The following is a 21,184-nucleotide window of genomic DNA, read 5'->3' as shown; positions in this document are numbered from 1 at the left end:
CATTTAATTTTCTAAATGCTGTCTGAAATGAATGCATTACATTTCATACTTTTTTTGATTGATGTTAGGCAGGCACCATACTCTGTTGTAGATGTTTTGTTTTGTTTCTAAGGATGCAATCCTATGCTGCTTCAGACAGAAAACAAAGTTCCACAGCTTCCAGCATGCCTCAGCCAGCCATGCTGTCTTGTGTTCCCAATCTGTGCTCCCTTCAGAAATCTGTGACAATATTCCCACTAATTTTATATGGACCAGAATTGTGGCAAGATCGTATAGACCAAATTTGATTGTTTGTTCTCGAGATTTCTTTTCTTGCCTTTTTTTTGGTCAAAAAGCCACCAATGCAGTGCACAATAAATCTAAAAATAAAAACACCAAACTCCCAAGACCAAAACCTATTAATAAAACCATTAGAGACATTACATAATAGCACACTAGGAAGGGATCTCCACTAGTCAAGTTAGACTGTGTCTTACCATTTTTAAGTGTGCATTTAGTAGTATTTCGCCAAATGATGTATAATTTGTGATGTTTTATTGTTGTCTGTTCTCCAGTTTTTATTTTGAACTTCTCTGAAATAAGTGATTTTGTTTGTTATGATGTGGCCGATTTCATTATATTAAATGGGTTTCCTGTAGTTCTTAATTAGCCAATCGCATTCCTGGGGGCATGTTTATGTAATTTCTGCATCCAAAGTTGGAGCCATTTTTTTTTTCTTTCAAGCCTCTTTTTTGCAGGCACTTCCAGTTTCACTTTTGGGAGGCTGCTGCTTGCTGGATTGTTTGTAGGTGGAGAATTGTCTCGGAGAGAAGAGGACGTGGGAGGGGAAATTGGCAGAATAGAACAAATGGATTTATTTTCTTAGTGTGGCCAAAAGGAATGCATTCCCATGGAAAGAGAAAAGTAAGTAAACGTTTTAAAAACTGCTATGTTTTAAATCGTTCAAGAACAAAACGTTCAATGATAGTAAAAATGTTTCATATACTAGTGTAGATCCCCTCCAGAATAATTTAAAAGGCTAGATTAAAGAGATGTATTTTAACCGCCATCCTGAAAGCCAAGAAATTGGAGACAAATTGTAATTCTGAAGGGAGAATATTCCACAATTTGGTAGTAGCCCAGGGGAAAACTATTTCCCACATGTCTAACAAACTTATCTATACTGCAGGATGCTCAATAGATGGCCTTATTACAAAAGGTCTGACTATATAGGGCAAGAGACATGGACTTCTCACATCTTCTTTGCTTTGAACTATTGAGTTCAGAAGTAGGCAACATGGTGCCATCGGGTATCAATATGCCCCCTGACACCTTTCTTGGCATACCCTAAGGTGCTCTACCTCTCCCACTTTTCAAAAATAACAATAACCCATTTCCTTACCACAAACTGGCATCACTTCAAAGCAAAATGAGGGCCTCCAACTACTCCCATGAATGTCTCCAAACTACACAGCAGGGCTGAGAGACATTCTTAGGAATGAAGATGGCGGGCAGCTGTTGTTAGTTGGCTGTGCTTTCCTCTGCAGCATGCCCAACCATCAAGGAAAAGAAGGCATGGGGAAGGGACTCCTGTTACTTCTGTATGGTAAGTTGGGAGGATAGTAAGCTAAGGAGAGCAGTGGGAGGGAACCAGGAAGAGCAGGGGGCCAGGAGAGGAAGCAGGAAGCCAGCAGGGCGCAGTATGGGGACAGCACAAATGTGCTGGCATGGGGAGAACGGAGGGAGTTGTGTAGGTCCATGTATATGCATGCATGATGGATATGTAGGTGCTTGCATGTGTATGAGAGAGAGAAAGAGAAAGGGGGGAATAAGTAGGCTGGCAGAGGAACAGGGGAGAATAATAGTTGACCTTCTGTGAAACAGGTTTCTGTTGGTGCAGAAAACTGTGGGTTTAAAGGAGTTGCTTAGTGTGCTGGGGCTCAGACCTCACCTCACCTCTGCCATGTCCTCAGTTTTTTGGGCAGGTTACTTGGCCTTTGTGGTTAGCCATGTCTCCCACAGCAGCCATTTTGTGGTGGTGCTCAGGACAGGTTCCCAGGTAGCCGAATGTGCCCATGGGTCCAAAATGGTTACCTGTCCCTGAGCTAGTGAAACATGCTGTATGATGGAACATCACTTTTTTCTGTGTGCCACCAGCCACAGTCCGATGATCTGAGCAGGAGGCAAGGCAGTACACACACAAAATGTTGTCACATCACTTGGGTTCTACTAGTTGAAAAAGGCCGTTGTTAAAGAAATGATGATTGAATCCCACAACACTAGACAATGATCAGCAAGCCCTCCTCTTGTAAGTAAGGATGTGTTGCGGGAACACAACTCCAGCCTTTCCTGGATGAAGTCAGTCTGTGTTTAGGCTTGGTTTGTAGACAAAAACAGCCTTAACTGCCTTGGTGAATGGCTTACACCCAAAAATGTACAGCCACATGTGTGTTGGTTCTGCTGGACCTCTCCATGGCATTCAATACAATTGATTATGGTATTGTTCTGGGATGTCTGGGTAGTGTGGGACTTTGGGGCACTGTTTTATGGTAGTTCTGGTGTGGTGTGGTTGAACATGCCTGGAAGCTGGGGGACTATTGCTCAGCCCCATCGCCTTTGGCCTACCAGGTTGTATTTTGTCCCCTATGCTCTTTAATATCTACATGAAGCCACTTGGAGAGGTCACCCAGAATTTGGAGGTTGGGTCTCATCACTAAGTTGATTACACCCACCCACCCACCTCTCTCTCTCTCTCTCTCTCTGATTTTAAATTTTGTATGCCACTTTGGAATGATTTTCTCTAAATGCCAGCTTATAAATCTCTTAAATAAATACATAAATAAATATCAACAGCCCCCAACTAATACCATGGAGGTTGTGGAAGTCCTGATTGGATATGGGCTAACAAACTCAAGCTTAATCCCAACAAGAAGGAGGTTCTGTTGGTCAACAGACAAGCCAATCCAAGACTGGGGGTTAGTCTCTTTTGGATTGGGTTACACTCCCTGTGAAGTATCAGGTTTGTAGCCTGGGGGATGCTTTTGGGACCGCATGTTGCTCCTGGAAAGTCAGGTGACTGCTGTGGCTAGGAGTGGCATTGTCCAGCTGTGCTTTTCCTGGAGAGGACAGAACTAGCCACAGTGATCTATGGCTTAATCACCTTAAGTTTAGATTATAGCAATTTGCTCTATTTGGGGGTGCCCTTGAAGAGTGTTTCGAAACTGCAGCTGGTGCCAAATGTAGCAGTTGTCTGGTACATGGTGTTTGTGCAGTTCAAAAGACACCTGAATGAGTCTCTGAACACTGTATGTGACACACCATAGATGTTGCTAGTTTGGCCTTAATTTGACTGCAGTAACTCATTGTGTGGAAAAGTTAATCTTAACACTGAGATCCTAGTGATATAGGGCAGGACACAAATGTGTGTGTTTTTTTAAAAAATACACAGTTATAATGGTGTGGTTTAATTGCAAAAGAACTGTCCTTTTAAAGAAGTAAAAAAAATATTTTTAAAAAGGAACAGAAAACCCCTTGGCTAGTATACTTGATATAGCTTTTCTTATCTAATTATGATTTGGGGAGGATTGGGCTGCATAACCTAGTTTATTTATGCTACTAAAAATGCCAGTTTATTCACAGAAACATCACATGTTTCATAAAGTCAGGACACGTTTCTCCCTGCAGCAAAACGAAACCAAATCCTATCTAAGACTGCAACCTTGTACTGATTCTCAGTCTGTTTAAAATGCTCAGGACTAGGATGGTAGGCTTAATGATTCACTCCTGGAGGGTAATGGAATCGGATTAGTTTCAGATGGCTTTGAGGAAGAGGACTGGTGAGGCAGTGTACACTACTCTCCTGACAGCCTGCTCCATAGCTATCAGTGCAAGGACATCAGAGTGGCCCCTTTTACTCAGTACTGACAAGTCAGTGTAAAGAGAAATGGTGTATATGTGTGTGATGGGGAGAGACACAGACCCTGGGGAACAACATTCTTAAGTTTGATTCTGGTACATTATAAAATGTGATTCTTACAAGAGATTAGTGAGACCACAGCCCAACCCTATCCATATTTGCTCTGAAGTAAATCCCACTGAATTCAATGGGATTTTCTCTCAAGTAATTTCCCACATCTAAGGATTGCCGTCTTAGAAATATTGGCCTGGTTCAGACGACACTCTGGGCTTCGTGGTTAGTTTAACCGTATTCAGCTGTGGTTAACACTAACTGCATGCAGAATGCTTGCAGACAACACTGTTAATCTTTTTGTGGTTAAGTTTCCCTTAGTGAGCCTAACCACAATGTGGTTAATGAGGCAGATGGTTAGGAAAAACGTGTTTCAGACTACACTGTAAACCATGGTTAAGCATTCTGTTAACCAATTCGTGGTTAAGCAGCATGGTTTAGCGTGTTGTCTGAATGGGGTCTCTGTAAAGCAGGGGTGACTCTACTGATGTTTTGGCCTACAACTCCCATCATCCCTCTCCATTGGCTATACTGGCTAAGGCCGATGGCCATTGTAGGACAAAACATTCACAAGTTGCCCACCCCTGCTATGAAGGATATGCTAGTTGATAGACAATGCCAGCAGGTACTACTACTGCAGTCTCAGATACATGCACACAATGTTTAGTTAGGTCACATTGATAAATCTTTTTTATGGAAAACTAAGAATTTTTAAAACTTCTCTGAGTGCATGAGCATGTGCATTACCCATGCATTATCTGTGTTTTAATTTGTAAACAGTTTAACAGGGTGTGAAAAACCACCTCTGTACTCTGTCTTGGTTGCTGAGAGATTCTATTATATTCAGCGATATTTATTTAATTTATTACATTTATATACCGCCCCACAGGTGAAGCTCTCTGGGGTGTTTACAACAGTTAAAAATGGTAAACATTAAAAAGTATACAAAATTTAAAAAACCATCAGAAACATAAAAAACAACAGTATCCATTTAAAAACAACAATTCTGGGGTCCATTAAAAACAAACTTAACGTTGTTAAATGCTATTAAAATGCCTGGGAGAAGAGAAAATTCTTGACCTGGTGCTGAAACAATGTTGGTGCTAGGCGAGCCTCATCGGGGAGATAATTCCACAGTCAGGGGGCCACCACTGAAAAGGTCTTCTCCCCTGTTGCCATCCTCTGAGCTTCCCTTGGAGTAGGCACTCGGAGGAGGACCTTAGATGTTGAGTGCAGTGTACGGGTAGGTTCATGTTGGGAGAGGCGTTCCATCAGGTATTGCGGTCCCAAGCCATGTAGGGCTTTATAGGTTAAAACCAGCACCTTGAATTGGGCTCAGAAACATATAGGCAGCCAATGCAAGCGGGCCAGAATCGGTGTTGTATGCTCAAACCTCCCTGTTCCAGCTATCAATCTGGCTGCCACATTTTGCACAAGCTGCAGCTTCCAGACCGTCTTCAAAGGCTGCCCCATGTAGAGGGCATTGCAGTAATCTAATTTGGAGGTTACCAAGGTATGGACAACTGAAGCTAGGTTATCCCTGTCCAGATAGGGGCATAGCTGGGCCACCAACCAGAGTTGGTAGAAAGCACTCCGTGCCACAGAGGCCACCTGAGTCTCAAGTGACAGAGATGGTTCTAGGAGAACCCCCAAGCTATGAACCTGCTCCTTCAGGGGGAGTGCAACCCCATCCAGAACTGGTTGAACACCCCCCATCTGATCTGAAGAACCACCCACCAGCAGTATCTCAGTCTTGTCTGGATTGAGTTTCAGTTTATTAGCCCTCATCCAGTCCATTGTCGCAGCCAGGCACCGGTTCAGCACATCCACAGCCACACCTGATGAAGATGAAAAGGAGAAGTAGAGCTGTGTGTCATCAGCGTACTGATGACAGCGCACTCCAAAACTCCAGATGACCGCAGCCAATGGTTTCATGTATGTGTTAAACAGCATGGGGGACAAGACTGACCCCTGTGGACCACCATACTGGAGAGTCCACAGGGCCAAGCAATGTTCCCCAATCACCACCTTATGGATCTGACCCACCAAATAGGAGTGGAACCACTGCAATGCAGTGCCTCCCACTCCAACTCAGCCAGTCATTCCAGCTGAGAGATCAAGGAGAATCAACAGAGTCACACTCCCCGTCTTTCTCCCGACATAGGTCATCATACAGGGCGACCAAGGCTGTTTCTGTGCCGAAACCAGGCCTGAAACCCAACTGAAATGGATCCAGATAATCAGTCTCATCCAAGAGTTTCTGGAGCTGGCCCGCCACCACCCGCTCAAGGACCTTGCCCAGGAATGGAACATTTGCCACTGGCCTGTAGTTACTAAGATTTTCCGGGTCCAAGGAAGTTTTCTTCAAGAGTGGTCTCACTACCGCCTCTTTCAGACGGTCTGGGACCACTCCCTCTCGCAGAGAGGCATTAATCACTTCCTTGGCCCAGCTGGCTGTTCCATCCCTACTAGCTTTTATTAGCCAAGAGGGGCAAGGATCCAGTACAGAGGTGGTTACGTGGACCTGTCCAACATCCTCGAGCTGTACCAACTGAAACTCATCCAAGAAAACTGGACAAGACTGTACTCTGGACACCTCACTAGATTCACCTGCTATAACACTGGAGTCTAAGTCCTGGCAGGTGCAAAAGATTTTGTTCTGGAAGTGGCTAGCAAATTCATTACAGCGGGCCTCAGATGGTTCTACCATGTCCTTGGAGCCAGCGTGTAATAGCCCCTGGACAACTCTGAAGAGCTCCGCTGGGCGGAAAATGGAAGATTTAATAGTGGCAGCAAAGTGTTGGTTTTTTGCTGCCCTCAGTGCCCCTGAATATGCCTTACTATAGGCACTTACCAATATTTGATTGCATCCACTAGGCATTAGTCTCCGCCTGCCCTGAAGCCGTCTCCCATTTTGTTACAAATATAAATGTTACAAATAAAATAAATAAATAGATTAACTGAGACTGCTTTTTAGCTGTACAGGCTTTATGCACCTAACTGTGTGCAAGGATCTGTGCATGATCACTGGTGAAACACATCTTTTTCATTCTAGGTTGGGGGCTCCCAGAAGGTAGAATAAGTTTAAAAGGGGGCAAGTTCAAAGCATTTGAGAATCACTGGCAATAAAAGCGAAGTTGAAGCCTCATTGCTTGGCCAACAGCAAACACCAGCAAGTTTTTTTCTTGGGCAACAGTTAGCATTATTTTTACTGCCTGTTCCAATTCTCTTACCCCCATTATTAACCCCCCTACATTAATTATGCTAAACAAAACTTTATGTCTCTTTATGTCACTGAGAATTAGTCATCAGGCATCCTCACAGAGCTTCCACCTGTATTCCTCACCCTAACCCTAACATCTTTCCGGAAATGTGGAAAGCATTCCAAGAAAAGGCTGGTATGTTTTCCCCCTTGTCCATCCCCTTACTGAAACTGGGAAGCCAGCTGTTCAAGTTGTGTGGCCTACCTTGATTCTGCTGTCTTTTCACTGGATGGTAAGATGATGGGGGAATAATGTTGGTTGAAGCCTTTAGTGCATATGAACTGCAGGTATCAGATGCATTCAGGCAGTCATAAGAACATAAGAGCCATGCTGGATCAGACTAAGAGTCTGTCTAGTCCAGCATTCACACAGTGGCCAACCAGCTGACAACAAGGAATACATAAGCAGGACACGATGCATAGCACCCTCCCACCCATACTTCCCAGCAACTCGTTTGCATAGGCTTACTGCCTCTGCTACTGGAGGTAGCACATAGACATCAGGATTAGTAGCCATTGAAAGCCTTCTACTCCAGGAATGTATCCAACCCCCTTTTAAAGCCATCCGAATTGGTGGAGTATAGAGAACTTTTAAGCGAAATTGGTGGGAAAAGATCACTGGTAGGGAAATGGAGGGTAATCACATATGAGTTTACAGACCTATGGAGGTGCTGATAGGGATGGAGGAAAATTTCATTTGGTTCATCATTTAATAAGAACTTACCAAAACCTGTAACTCTTTCCACAAATGGAATGGAAAGACTTGAGGGGCGTGTATGTTTATTTTTGTTTTTTTATGAATGTGGAAGAAACCAAAACGGAGAGATTTGTGCATCGCTAGATGCTAAGAGAGGAAAGTACTCTAGGTGGTGCAGCGAAAGAGGAGTGTTTGTCATAGAGTAGCAAGGCAAAAGGCGGGAAGGGTAACAACAGCATTAGAGTCTCTCCTACTACAGAGAGAAATGACAGGAAATGGATGGAAACATAGAAATTAACATTGCAAAAAACAACAATGCACTGTTCTGCTATAGTGTGAACTCTTTAAGTTAATAGAAATATAAACGTGGCCCTCCAAGTGATTTGACTTGAGCACTATTGTCCTAGAAGCATGAGGAATGATCATTTCTATCCATCAGTACCGCAAGGAACATGAGCATATAACAGCCTAAGTGACAAGTGTAACTCTTTTGTACAACCCACTGATTCCATTTCCTCTCCCAGAATTTATTCATGAATCCACAGTTAGCTCCTCATGTGCTGTAAAGATTCAAGGTGCACCAGCCTGGATTGCTGTGACAAGTGTTTATTCACTTCAAGAATACAATGGCATCTGTAAACGGAAACCTGACATCTATCCAGCTGAGAAACCAACGTGCTCTGTAGTAGCATCTATCATCAAGCTGTTCTTCCGTTCAGGTCTGTCACCAGACTAATTAGCTACAGGTGTAAACTAGAGCAATAATTGAAACAATGCATCATCTTGCATCTGATAGTAACAGGGGCTTCTAGCTAATAGAAACAAGGTTTTTTTTCTTGAGAAGTCGGAAGAACTAATGCAATGGCAAAAGAGAGCAAATAAACTTATTAGCTATTCAATGATCAAGCTCAAGTGCTTCTTCAGACAAGTGTTTTCTAACGCTTGTGGCTACCCACTCTTGGGGATCCCGGGATCAGGGAGAGATACTCCCTCCCTTGCCCCGGGATATGGCCCTACACTTTAGGCCCACTTTTTCCGCAGTCTCAGGATGATCCTGAGACCATGGAAAGTGTGGCCCACTGTCATAGTTTGTCCCGGCTCCTTGTGGTTACTAGCGAGGAGCTGGGACCTGCACACAGGGAGCTCTGCGCCCATCGGGGGTGGGGTGGAAGGAGCTGGAATTTTTTTTAAAACCACTTACCTTTTGTGCTCGTGCGCTCCTTCCTCTTTTTTTTTTTTTTTTTAAAAGCAAAATGGCGGGTGTGACGTTCTCTCCCTCTGAGGTCGTCATGCAGCGCATGTAAACAGAGGGTGAGATCTCATGATAAAAATATTGCAAGACCTTCCCCTGTCTGTCGCGCTAGACCGGTAGGTCTAGCTGAGGCCATAGTGTCAGTGGAGGGGCCTGGAAAAATCACTGAGCCATGCTGTATCACACCAAGGGTCCACTCTGTTCACACAGTGGCCAACCAACTTTCTACCAGGAACCCACAAGAAGGACATGAGTGCAACAGCACCTTCCCACCCATGTTCCCCAGCAACTGGTGTACATAACTTACTGCCTCTGATACTGGAGACAGTTGCATCTCAGCTTCTTTAATGTTCAGTCAATAAAATGGGAAGACACATTTTATTTTTCACAGCTTAATGTGATGATCAGACCTCTAGATCCTTTTCTAATTGAGGATTCGCATGTTATAGGGATTAAATAATTGAAAGCTATGTGGACCTTTAAACATCACCCTAAATATTTGGAAGTCATTTTTCTGTGAGCGGCTTCTGCTCAACTGACCCATTTACATGGGCAAAGGCAAACCATTGGGTCTTCTGCTCAGATTCTGCACCATCAGCAGACTGTCTACTCTGTAGTTTGGACTAGGGTTGGAGAAGAGTGATTCAATCAAACATTCATGAAACTGACCCAGTAATTCAAGGTGAAATATCCCCTCCCCCAACTATTATTCTCTGAATCATTTTTATGGTTCTTTAGCATATTTACTTGGAAGTAAGGTCACACTGAACTCAATGGGGCTACTTCTGATAAAACACATATAGGATGGCACTGTTAATCTTGATTTTACACACCCTCACTCACACCAAATCCAGCATGCTTTCAAGCAAAGCATAAGAATCGCTTGCAAAAGGCAAATTTATTAATTTAGTATAGCCCTAGTTAGTACCATGTCATTGTCTTCTTCCACATGGTTAGATTATCACATAGGAGCCCTCCCCAGAAAAGAGGCTTGCATGGTAACATTTAAAGGGCACCTGAAACTATTCTGGGGCATGGTGTGAAAACACATGAGGTAGCCATCTTGCAGTAGCTAAGCAGGCCTGGGACTGGTCAGTGCTTGGAGAAGAGACCACCTGGAAACTGCATGTAGTTCCACAATGGAAGATAGGTGGTAAATAAATGAAATAAATAAATAAATCTCCCTGACTCAGTAAACCTGATAAAACAATTATGCCAAAGACATCTCGTCCAGCTGTTCTTTGGATAAGGATAGCAATGATCCAAACTGATACAGATTATTCATGCTCTTATTCCTGAACTAATTGGTTTTAGTTTATAGTTACTGAATCTCAACTTCTGCACCCAAGTATTTCCAGGAATTTCAGTTTTTTCAAAAGGAAACTTGCGCTGAATACTTGGCATTGTCTTCAAATGGTGCACTTAATTATTGAAAGGAGGAGAAAATGACTTTACATAATGTAGGTGAGAGACAGTCCCACAGCTCTATTTTTCTTCCTAATTATGTGAAAGTTTGAGAGGAGCAGAGCACAAGTGCAGGCAGAATAGATCCCTAATTGTTCTAATTGAGTATTAAATGGAAATAGGGCTAGAACAGTATTGAATCAGCACTTACAATGCTCTTTCCCCTTTCTTTTATTATTGGAAATCATCATCAAAATACCACGCACCAAAGTACAGTTTCCTGAAGTGTCAAGTCAAATCCCAGAGGAAAGACAGCAGCACAGGAGGCAGTGAAAGGGGAATTCTTTCTCTAGAAGCATAATCCTATGCATCTCTATGCAGAGGTAGCTCCCATTGAGTTCAAATTGGATTTACTTCCAGGTAACTTGGTACAGGATTGTAGCCTTCATTTCAAGATAGATATAAGGTTTTGCTTTTACTAAATTTAAAAGTTAATTCAAATTAGTTGGTTACTATGCCCGGAATCATTAGATAATCTAACGAAACAATATTGAGACTAGGATGATGACATGGGTAGTCCCATATTGTGTGAAACTTCATGTTTGGACTCAAAATGTTTAGTCCCAGAGCAATCTCCACTGGGATAGGAAAACAGGATGACCTCTGCATGTAGAACACAATAAAAAGGGAGATTTTAAATAAATTCTGAATATTGCCTGTTCTTTTATCTCCAGGCCGAGGCATCAGCCCTGCTGGGGTGCACCACTTCAAATTGTGGAGTACCACTGTAGATTTATTTATTTACTTATTTTTCATTTTTTACATGCTGCCTTACATGCTAAAGAGCGAAGTATCATTTTAAACAGTAATACCTTAAACAGTAAAAAAAAGCAAAAACTTTTAAAACAGTAAAAACATTAAAACTTCATATTTTAGAAGGCTAAATTGAAAAGATGCATCTTCACAGCCTTTCTAAAGGCCAAGGGATTGGGGAGGGGCATTTGTAGTTTTTCCATGGGGGCAACAGAGGAGAAAGCCTTTTCATGCATATCTGACAAACGGGCTTCTGGGGCTAATGGCACTCTCAAACAGGCCTTTCCTGCAGGTCTTAATACCTGGGCAGGTTCATAACAAGAAGACAGGCAGTCCCAGGCCCAGCATCAGGGGTCGGCATGGGTGGGCAGCTGCTGACGGATCAAAGTGGGGTCATCACTGCTCAGTTCTGATCCTGCAGGAGCTGCTGCCAGGGCGGATTGTTGCTGTAGCGGTGCCGGCTGTTCTTCCTCTCTCAGTTTCCTATGGCCCCACTGTGATGGGCAGTAACTGGTTGTATGAACCTGCAGGGCCCACCCCATGCCATTTCAAAATTCTTTTTCTCTTATATTTGGAGTAGTAGCAATCTGAACCAATCAGGGCACAAGAGCAGTGAAAAGACTGACCTGTTGCCTGTACTTTGCCCTCATTTGTTGTCGTCCCCCAACAAGGCAGTGCCTGATTGGTTCAGATCACTGCTACAAAAATGTAAGGCAAAAGGTTTTGTTTTGTAATGGTGCAGTGCAGGCCCTACAGGCTCATAGGGCCAGCTGCCACGTCACTTTCCTTTGGCAGTGAGGTCATGTGGTCCAGGAAGACGAGGACTGGAGCAGCAGCAGCAGCCATCACCAGGTAAGAAAGAAAATGAGGTATAGTTATCTGGCAGAAGCTGTGAGGTTTCTGGTGATGTGTAAGTGAGGAGTGGGGAATCAGAGGCACTATGCTGAGGGCCTGCTGGAGGCTGGTGTCAGCCCTGGGTGGTCCCTTAGATAGCCAGATCCTAAGCTTCAATAGTTTTATCAGTTGAATTGTGCCTAGAAAGCAATTGGCAACCAATGCAGTTTTTTCAAGACAGGTGTAATATATTCCCAATTCCATGCACTGGTTAGCAGCCTAGCTTCTGCATTTTACACCAAACTGAATCTTCTGGGTGCTCAGGAGTAGACCTATGTAGTATGCATTCCAATAGTCTAAACGTCAGGTAACCAAAGCATGGATAACTGTTGCCAAGTCAGACTGACTCAGGAAGGGTCACAGCTGGCTCAACAAACATAATTGTGAAAATACATAATTGTGAAAATACACCTACTGAAGATCCAGGGACAGTGTAGGATCAAGGAGCACTCCCAAGCTTTGGACCTGATCCTTCAGAGGGAGCACAAGCCCTTCCAGAACAGGTTGTATCTAGGCTGACCATATGAAAAGGAGGACAGGGCTCCAGTATCTTTAAAAGTTGCATAGAAAAAGGAATTTCAGCAGGTGTCATTTGTATTGTTCATCATTTCCCTTAGCACAGTGGGGAAAAGGAAGAGATCCGTGATATTAGGCAGTTAGGGGATGGGGAACCTTCTGAGAACCAGAGGAAAGCTGATCCCTGTATCAGAAAAACACAACAAAACACCAAACCTCAGGGGACCAATTGCAACTAGGGGACACATAAGATTTCATGTTCTATGTAATCACATAACACCTACATATTTTAACATATGAATTGCATATAGGCTGATGTTGTAGCTTCAAAGTTACCCAACTAAACTACCATTTGTGTTCTCTTCTCATGAGAAAGATGAGACAGGTGAAAATGCATGTTAACTTAAAGCTTATTCAAGCAGGAAACGGTGATTCAAGCTAGCATCCAATATGTCAGCCTCTACAGTTAGCAAGCTTCCGATTAAATGAATAAATTCTACAATATATTCCTGACACAATCAGGTTCTGCTGAAATGCCACTGGTACAGGGTCTACAGAGGCACAGTTCTTCTGTAAAAGCAGTCTGACCTGCCGTTGGCTTCTATGATTTCATTTTCATTTCATTTTCAGCAGAGGTATTTTGTTTGTTTTTATGAAATATGGGTACTTGTCTTTTAGGAGCTAGTTTCAAACACTCATGCTGTTTTATACACAGCAAACGAAAAGCAGGGGGAGAGTAACACAAAAGATGAAATCTCATTTTGTCTAATTGCAAGCCAGCTTTAAGCACAGTGAGTTCAAAAGTTCAGGTTCAATGTTACTGAATTTACGCATCAAGTCGGAGGTTGCTTCACAATCAAAAAGAAGACTCTACATGGCAGATAAATGCAATACTGAAACAGAGGATGCTTTCATATGGTAATATATACAGAATAAAACTCTTCAGTGAAATTAATCCATAGAGTCAACATAGTTAATGCTTTTATCAAATCACACAACTGGTCTAAAAGCTGAGCTCTTATTGTGGATAAATACAAAGCCAATCTCATGGCTGGTGAAAATATATAATGGAGAAAATAAGGATTCTCCATTTCTCCTTAGTTAGGGTGACCATATTTTGGAAACCAAAAAGTAGGACAACATGGCCACCCCAAGGGGGTGTGCCCACCAACATGCCCAGCCCCCAAGGGGGCGTACCCACCCAAACATGGTCTTGGTCACATGTCTGATTTCACAGCACACAATTAAGACAAACCTGTTCTACATAACATCTTAATGTTAAAATCACTGGAATAAAGAACATGTGAGACATTCAATGTATCTGAAATTAACTTCACTCATTCCTACTTTTGTAGCTTTTGCTGTACTTTGAAGCTTTTGCTATAATCTGTGCGATAGTCTCCCCTTCCCTCAAATATCTTTTCTGACTGCAAATCCTTTGCTGGATGACCATAGTCTCACCTTTCCTAACATTTAACACTCTTTCCCCATCACCTTTCTGATATCCATACTCACAGATTAAGCATACTGCTACCACGGAACAAATGAAGCATTTGACAAGTGCAGAAAAATCTAGTACAACAACAAAGCAACCAAGCATTCAGAAAGAGTATAAAATACTATTACCCTGCAAACATTAGCCATGGAACAAAATCGACTAAAGGCTGGCACCTCTGAGCTTGTTTCAACTTCAACCAGACATAACAGTCAAAGACAACAAAGAAAAACACACCTACTTCATTGACATTGCAATACTTAATGACAAAAATGTTGCAGAAAAAGAAGAGGAGAAGAGAGAAATATATACACCACTGGCTATGGAAGTTAAAGAACTATGGCAACAAGAAAAAGTTACATTTACTCCATTAGTCACATCAGTCACCAGCATTCTATATATATATATCACAGAAAACCTTCAGAAATTAGGCCTACCAAAATACATGCACACCAACATCCAGAAAGCAGTCATACTTAAAACATGTTCAATAGTCAGGAAATTTCAGAATCAGTAAAAGACAGCATGACTTGGCAAAGCCCATCATGTTCATCTAGAAAAACCACCACAAGCAAGAAAAGAGAGATAGATGATGTTGATGATGATGAAGATGGCAACCTTATTGATTTTTCAAAAAGATTTTTAAGAAAGATGAACAATTATCAACAATTTTTACAAAATATACATCATGCCAATTATATCAAACAAATTGGAGAGGAAGGTCTATGTGTCAAAATGCATTGTTTAATAGGAATACCACCTCCAAATCATCCCCCGAACTCACAGAAAACTACAACCCTCCCCCACACACTGCAAACATGCACATGCATCCATTCATAGTCAAACAAGCAGATATCCCATTCAGACATCAATACACTCACACACTGCCAATACGCATACACACACTCAGGATCACCCACTCCAAAACACACACGCACACACACATCCATTCACTCAAACAACCAGGCATCCCTTTCAACCATATACTCTCTCACACACACACATCTCAGTCTTACCTCCTACTTGCTTCTTCTCTTGCTTCTTCTTCTCCTACTTGCTTCTCCTTGCTTTTTCTCATGCTTCTTCCTCCCATGGCCGATCCGTGCCTTCTCCTTGGCCGGTGTGATTGTGCCAGCCAAAGAGAAGGCCAGATCAGTGCTGGGAGGTGCTGGAGGACATGTTCCTGGAAGTCCAGGAATGCATCCTCCAGCCTTCCCCACTGTAAATTGGGGCCCAGCCCCAGTTGCCCTGGAAAGCCCCGTTTTTCCAGAGTTTACTGAGGTTTTCTGGGTCATCTGGTCACCCTAGATTACACTCATAACTTCAGTCAGTTCTGGATTAGGCAAAAGTCCTCTTCAGGCATTCTTTCCCCACTACCCCCCAACTACTGTGACATGAGGGGGACAGTGGAGATGGACCTATAGACCTCACTCCATCTTCAGCATCTCTATCATTGACTTCTTTTTACAAGTTGAAAAACAGGTTGAAACTTAAAATGGGAGCATGCTGAAATAAGCTTTGAGGTAATGTTTAGACTTTAGACAAGCTCGAAAATCGCTTCCCACACAATTTAGAGTACTGGAAGATCATTTCACCAACATACTGAAGGTACTGGAGATAGGCATGGCAATATGCCAGAAGGAGTGGACCTTGTACATGCTCTCTCCCCTCATGGAATGGGCGGGAGGCATAACACCTCAATATGGCTCACTTATATATCCCATTCATTTGAATGGCAGAAAGTTAAGCAGAATTTTAACCTTTCCGTTGAAATCTCTGGGACGTTAAAATGTTCAAATTTGGATGGACTGAAATTGCTAACACACAATTATTATAAAAAGAAATAGACAAAAAAATACCAACAAAGAGAATGTGGAACATTTTCAACTAATCATTTGTCAAATGTGATCCAGATTTTCACGTGTCTCTCCACTCATGAAGCCATTTCACAAATGCACCTAAATACCAAGACAGAGGTAAGGAGTCTTAAGGAGTCTGGTCAAACACTATGCCTATTATACTATTGATTCGCGAGATAAAACATGCAAACAGTCGTCTGTGTAGGCTGCTGGTGAAGAGGCTGCCATAACCTTTTGCTGATCCAAGAACTGGAGTGAATGATTCCGCCTCTGTCTTTCTAAAGTTAATCATTTCCCAGAGTCGAGTCTGTGAAAGGATTCAGTGCGGCAAATATCCTTTAGATCTTCTGGGTTCGCCAAAATTCTTGCCAGACATTTGACATAAGGCCCCTGTTTACTAAAAGCTCTTCTGCTAGAACCAATAAATGATTAACAAGGAACTTCTCGAGTCACTTTCCAGATGTTGTTTGCTGAGACATCCTTGTACTACAATGACAAATGGGGCAGAATTAAATGAATGGCAGGGGATTTGACGATAACATAGCACCGCACAGCTTGGCAGGATTCTGCCATTCAGCAGAATGCCCCCAAGGCAAAATAATCTGGGCAACCACCACAGCACAAAGGTTAAGCATACATTTATTTATACACGCGGCAGTGCCGCCCCAGCTGGTGCTCATTAGGTTTCAAGAGCAAAACACCCACTTTTGGAAATCGGCAGTCGCAACAACAAATGTTTAATTAGATTGCAAAAAGGTAGCAATTTGGTCATTATTATGCTATCTAATGTCCCTCATGCTTCATTGCCTTTTTATTGGCTAATGAATTTTGCAATAGTTGCCAAATCGCATCTCCTTAAGCTACGGCAGGCTAAGTCCTTAATGGGGGGGAAAGGGGGATAATTTGTGGGAACTGCCCACAAGAATGAAAATGTGCATGAAAAGGGAAAGAACAAAATAATATTCAAGTATCCATCCAAAACCTTAATTGGCGATGCAAATTACTACCGGTTTAAAGTCCTCGACCTATCCATATTGTTCAAAATCCATCAAGTAGTTCTGCAATTCATTTTAATGCAAATAGTATAGGAAAAGAGCAGGGATGGGCGATTCAGGTTATTAGTGCATGTCACTTTTTCATATGTTTACCTGTTCCATCTCATTTTGACATTAATCTGTGATATTAAAAAAAAAACCATACCAACACAAAGATAGATAGATTCTTTCAAAATACACATAGCTAACAGTGCAGTGCTATGCATGTCTACTCAGAAGTAATCCCCATTGAGTTAAATAGGATTTACTCTCAGGTGAGTATAGGATTTCATCCTAAATGCATTTTCTTTTTTAAAACAACAACAACAACACATCTTAAAACTTTTCAAGCTGAGAACTATATCACAACGTTCTGGAAACCCAAATGCCAATGATTGACTAAATTCTAATCTGCACATCAGTCTGGGAGCTGTGGATCAGGCCTGTTAGTATTTGAAGTTCCTCAAGCATCCCTATACAAGAACACAGTCGTACATTTTGAGCACTTAAGAAACATGCTATTAAGTAGTAATATTTGCATCTTCATGCATTATTTATTATTTATTTAATTTATATGCTTTTTGCCCCAAAATGATGCTCAAGGCAGCTAACAGTAATAAACTACAGATTAAAACAAGATCTTAATTAAAACATAACAAAAAACAGATATATTAAAAGAAAATTAAAAACACAACAATAAAACAGGCAGCACCCAGCCAATTAAAACCTTGCTTAAAAACAGACCAGCCTACATTATTTTATTTATTTATTAAAACATATCACGCCCTATATCACAAGAAGCCTTTCAGAATCAAAACATTTTTGCTTGCCGGCAGAGGGGCAGGGTTTCTGATTGCAAGGTGGACTATCAGCCTATACAGTTATAATATCGCTTCAAACCTTCCCACTCAATGTGGACGAGGTAGGGGCGGTGCACACATCCACATTCCCTCCATGTTTAAAATTTATGAACACCTGAATAGGGCTAGAGTGATAATTTTAGTTCTTTATGATGAAGGTGAAAGAAGAAAGTGCAAAAGCTGGGTTGCAGTTAAACCTGAAAAAAACCAAGATTATGGCAACCAGCTTGATTGATAACTGGCAAATAGAGGGAGAAAACATGGAGGCAGTGACAGACTTTGTATTTCTGGGCCCAAAGATTACTGCAGATGCTGACTGCAGCCAGGAAATCAGAAGACGTTTACTTCTTGGGAGGAGAGCAATGACAAATCTTGATAAAATAGTTAAGAGCAGAGACACCACACTGACAACAAAGGTCCACATAGTTAAAGCAATGGTATTCCCCGTAGTAACCTATGGCTGCGAGAGCTGGACCATAAGGAAAGCTGAGTGAAGGAAGATAGATGCTTTTGAACTGTGGTGTTGGAGGAAAATTCTGAGAGTGCCTTGGACTGCAAGAACATCAAACCAGTCCATACTCCAGGAAATAAAGCCAGACTGCTCACTTGAGGGAATGATATTAAAGGCAAAACTGAAGTACTTTGGCCACATAATGAGAAGACAGGATACCCTGGAGAAGAGGCTGATGCTAGGGAAAGTGGAAGGCAAAAGGAAGAGGGCCGACCAAGGGCAAGATGGATGGATGATATTCTGGAAGTGACAGACTTGACCTTGGGGGAGCTAGGGGTGGCGACAGCCGACAGAAAGCTCTGGCATGGGCTGGTCCATGAAGTCACGAAGAGTCGGAAGCGACTGAACGAATAAATAACAACAAAATGCTTACCCAAAACAAAGGGATGGAAGCAGTATTCTTCAGCATCAGGGAAAATCTAAAAAGAGGAGAGAGAGAGAGAGAGAGTCTTTAACACACAGCCACAATAAGGCTTTACTGGAAGGAGTCTACTGGATGTGGGAGTCCAAATAAAGGGCTCACTAAACTAGAGTTTCAGACTCAGTCAAGCTATATGCTTTATCACACCAGTGTTATATTGTGCAATCACTGCAAATTGCATGCAAAGGACTCTGAAGTTTTCCAGTTTATAATCTGCTTTTATTGTGAAGTACTCCCATGCATCCTACTTTAATTGCGCTTCTTAAACAAAAGAAGTGCAATATTTTGCTACTAGTTTTCGAGCGTATAATTTATTGTTTTCCGAGCAGCCACTGGGGCGCAAGAGCAGGTTTTGAAGAAAAATTAAACAAATGCTTACATCTCTGTAAGCTTTAAAGATAAAGACATCAAATCGGCACAGTAATAGATATTAAGGAGAGCTTTAAGCATACCAAATTTGAATTGGATTGGGTCATCCGTTGATTTTTTATGATTTTTTTACATTTCCCCCCTTAAACCCATTTTCTGGTATGCAAAGAATCTAGCCGCCCAGTAGCAGCAGCAGCAGCAGCAACAACAACAACAACAACAACAACAATGGTGACAGCTTAGCACTGTAAGGGATAATTCAAGGGAAACAGGTATGTGGGATGAAGCTCTATATCAGCCATGGGGTACTGCTGGTCTGTAGTGGCCCAGCCCCCTTTCCCCAGACAGGGAAAAGCTCCTATTTCCAATCAACAGCTGATCAGAAATAAGAGATTGCCCCTGATGTGAAAAAGGCACCTTTTGTCGTGGCACAGCAGGTAAAAAACCCCTCTTAACTCAGATCAGCAGTTGATCCGAGACAAGAGCTTTCCCATGCTCAGTCCTTCTCAGAACCGAGCAGGGAAAAGCTCATATCTCTTATCAGCAGCTGATTGAAGATAAGAGTTTTTCTTTGGCAACTAGACTATAAATCAGAGCCATGCCTCTGCAACCTGGATCGGAGGGAATTGCTGAAGACACTCCAGTGGTGGTAGCCTCTAAACAAGACCTAGTGGATTCCTTGAAGCAATCACACTAACATGTGTCTAACAGTCACTGGGTATTTTAATATGGTGAGTAAAACAAGGGTGTTTTCACCCATGTCAGCAATTTCAATTCAATAACTGAACTCAAAGTGTAATAATTCACATCTTTAACCAGGCTTCTGTGGCTGCCAATTCTACAGTATAGCAGGCATTGCCCATCTATTCCAGGGCTTTCTTAACATAGTTTGTATAACAATCGCAGAATTACCTTTGGTTTCAATGTGCTTACAGTGATTCTCCACTCCAGCTCTCAGCAATATAAGAACCTAAGGCTCCAACCAGTCCACTATTCCGTTCTCATTGTGCCAACCAGCTGCCTATGGGATACCCACAAGCAGGATTTAAGTGCAACAGCACCCTCTTGCCCATGATCCCCAGCAACTGGTGTACATAGGCATACTTCCTCTGATAGCGGACATAGAATAGTCATCAGGACGTGTAGCCATTGATAGCCTTACCCTTTGTGAATTTGTCTAACCCCCTTTTTAAAGCCATCCAAATTGATGGCCAGCCCTGCTGCTGTTTCACCATCTGTCACAGACCTGCTTCCAAGCTGCAGTTGTCTCTCTGTCTCTCTGTCCTTGTCCTACAGGAAGGACAATTCTCTTCTCCATATCAGAGTCACAGATAACAGCACAAGTTATTGGGAAATGCAGTCCTTAGAGTCAGATCTCCTGTTATAGTTGTTATACTTCCTTGAATATAACTTTGCCCAATATTTTCACTTTCTGCACATGACCACATACTTCCATTTTCAGAGTTCCAATGCTACCATCTTCATTTGTCTCTCGGTGAACATTTAGAAATGCAGGTTCACACAATTCCTATTTTCTCAAAATGCCTGGTTTGCACACAATTGTCATTTTATCAAAATGCCTTTATAAATAAGCAAGATCTTAGAATGCATTCTCAAACAAGCTTATTCCGATGACTTTCTGTTCAGCCTCTCCTTTCCACAATTTGCCGTGTGTTGAAGATGAGCAGAAAGTTCCTCAGTTGTCAAAACAAAATGAATTTTTCAAATATTACTGTTAGTTCCTATCCGGTAAAGTACAAAGACAAACAGTAATTGTTTGACAAACTCTAGAATATTGGCTTGTGTTTTTTCTTCTTCTTCTTTAAATGCTCACATGACCCTTTTCCCAGC

The sequence above is a fragment of the Elgaria multicarinata genome, chromosome 8, assembly GCF_023053635.1.
Source record: "Elgaria multicarinata webbii isolate HBS135686 ecotype San Diego chromosome 8, rElgMul1.1.pri, whole genome shotgun sequence".
NCBI classification, from domain to species: Eukaryota; Metazoa; Chordata; class Lepidosauria; order Squamata; family Anguidae; genus Elgaria; species Elgaria multicarinata.
Note: the sequence above shows the minus strand (reverse complement) of the source record.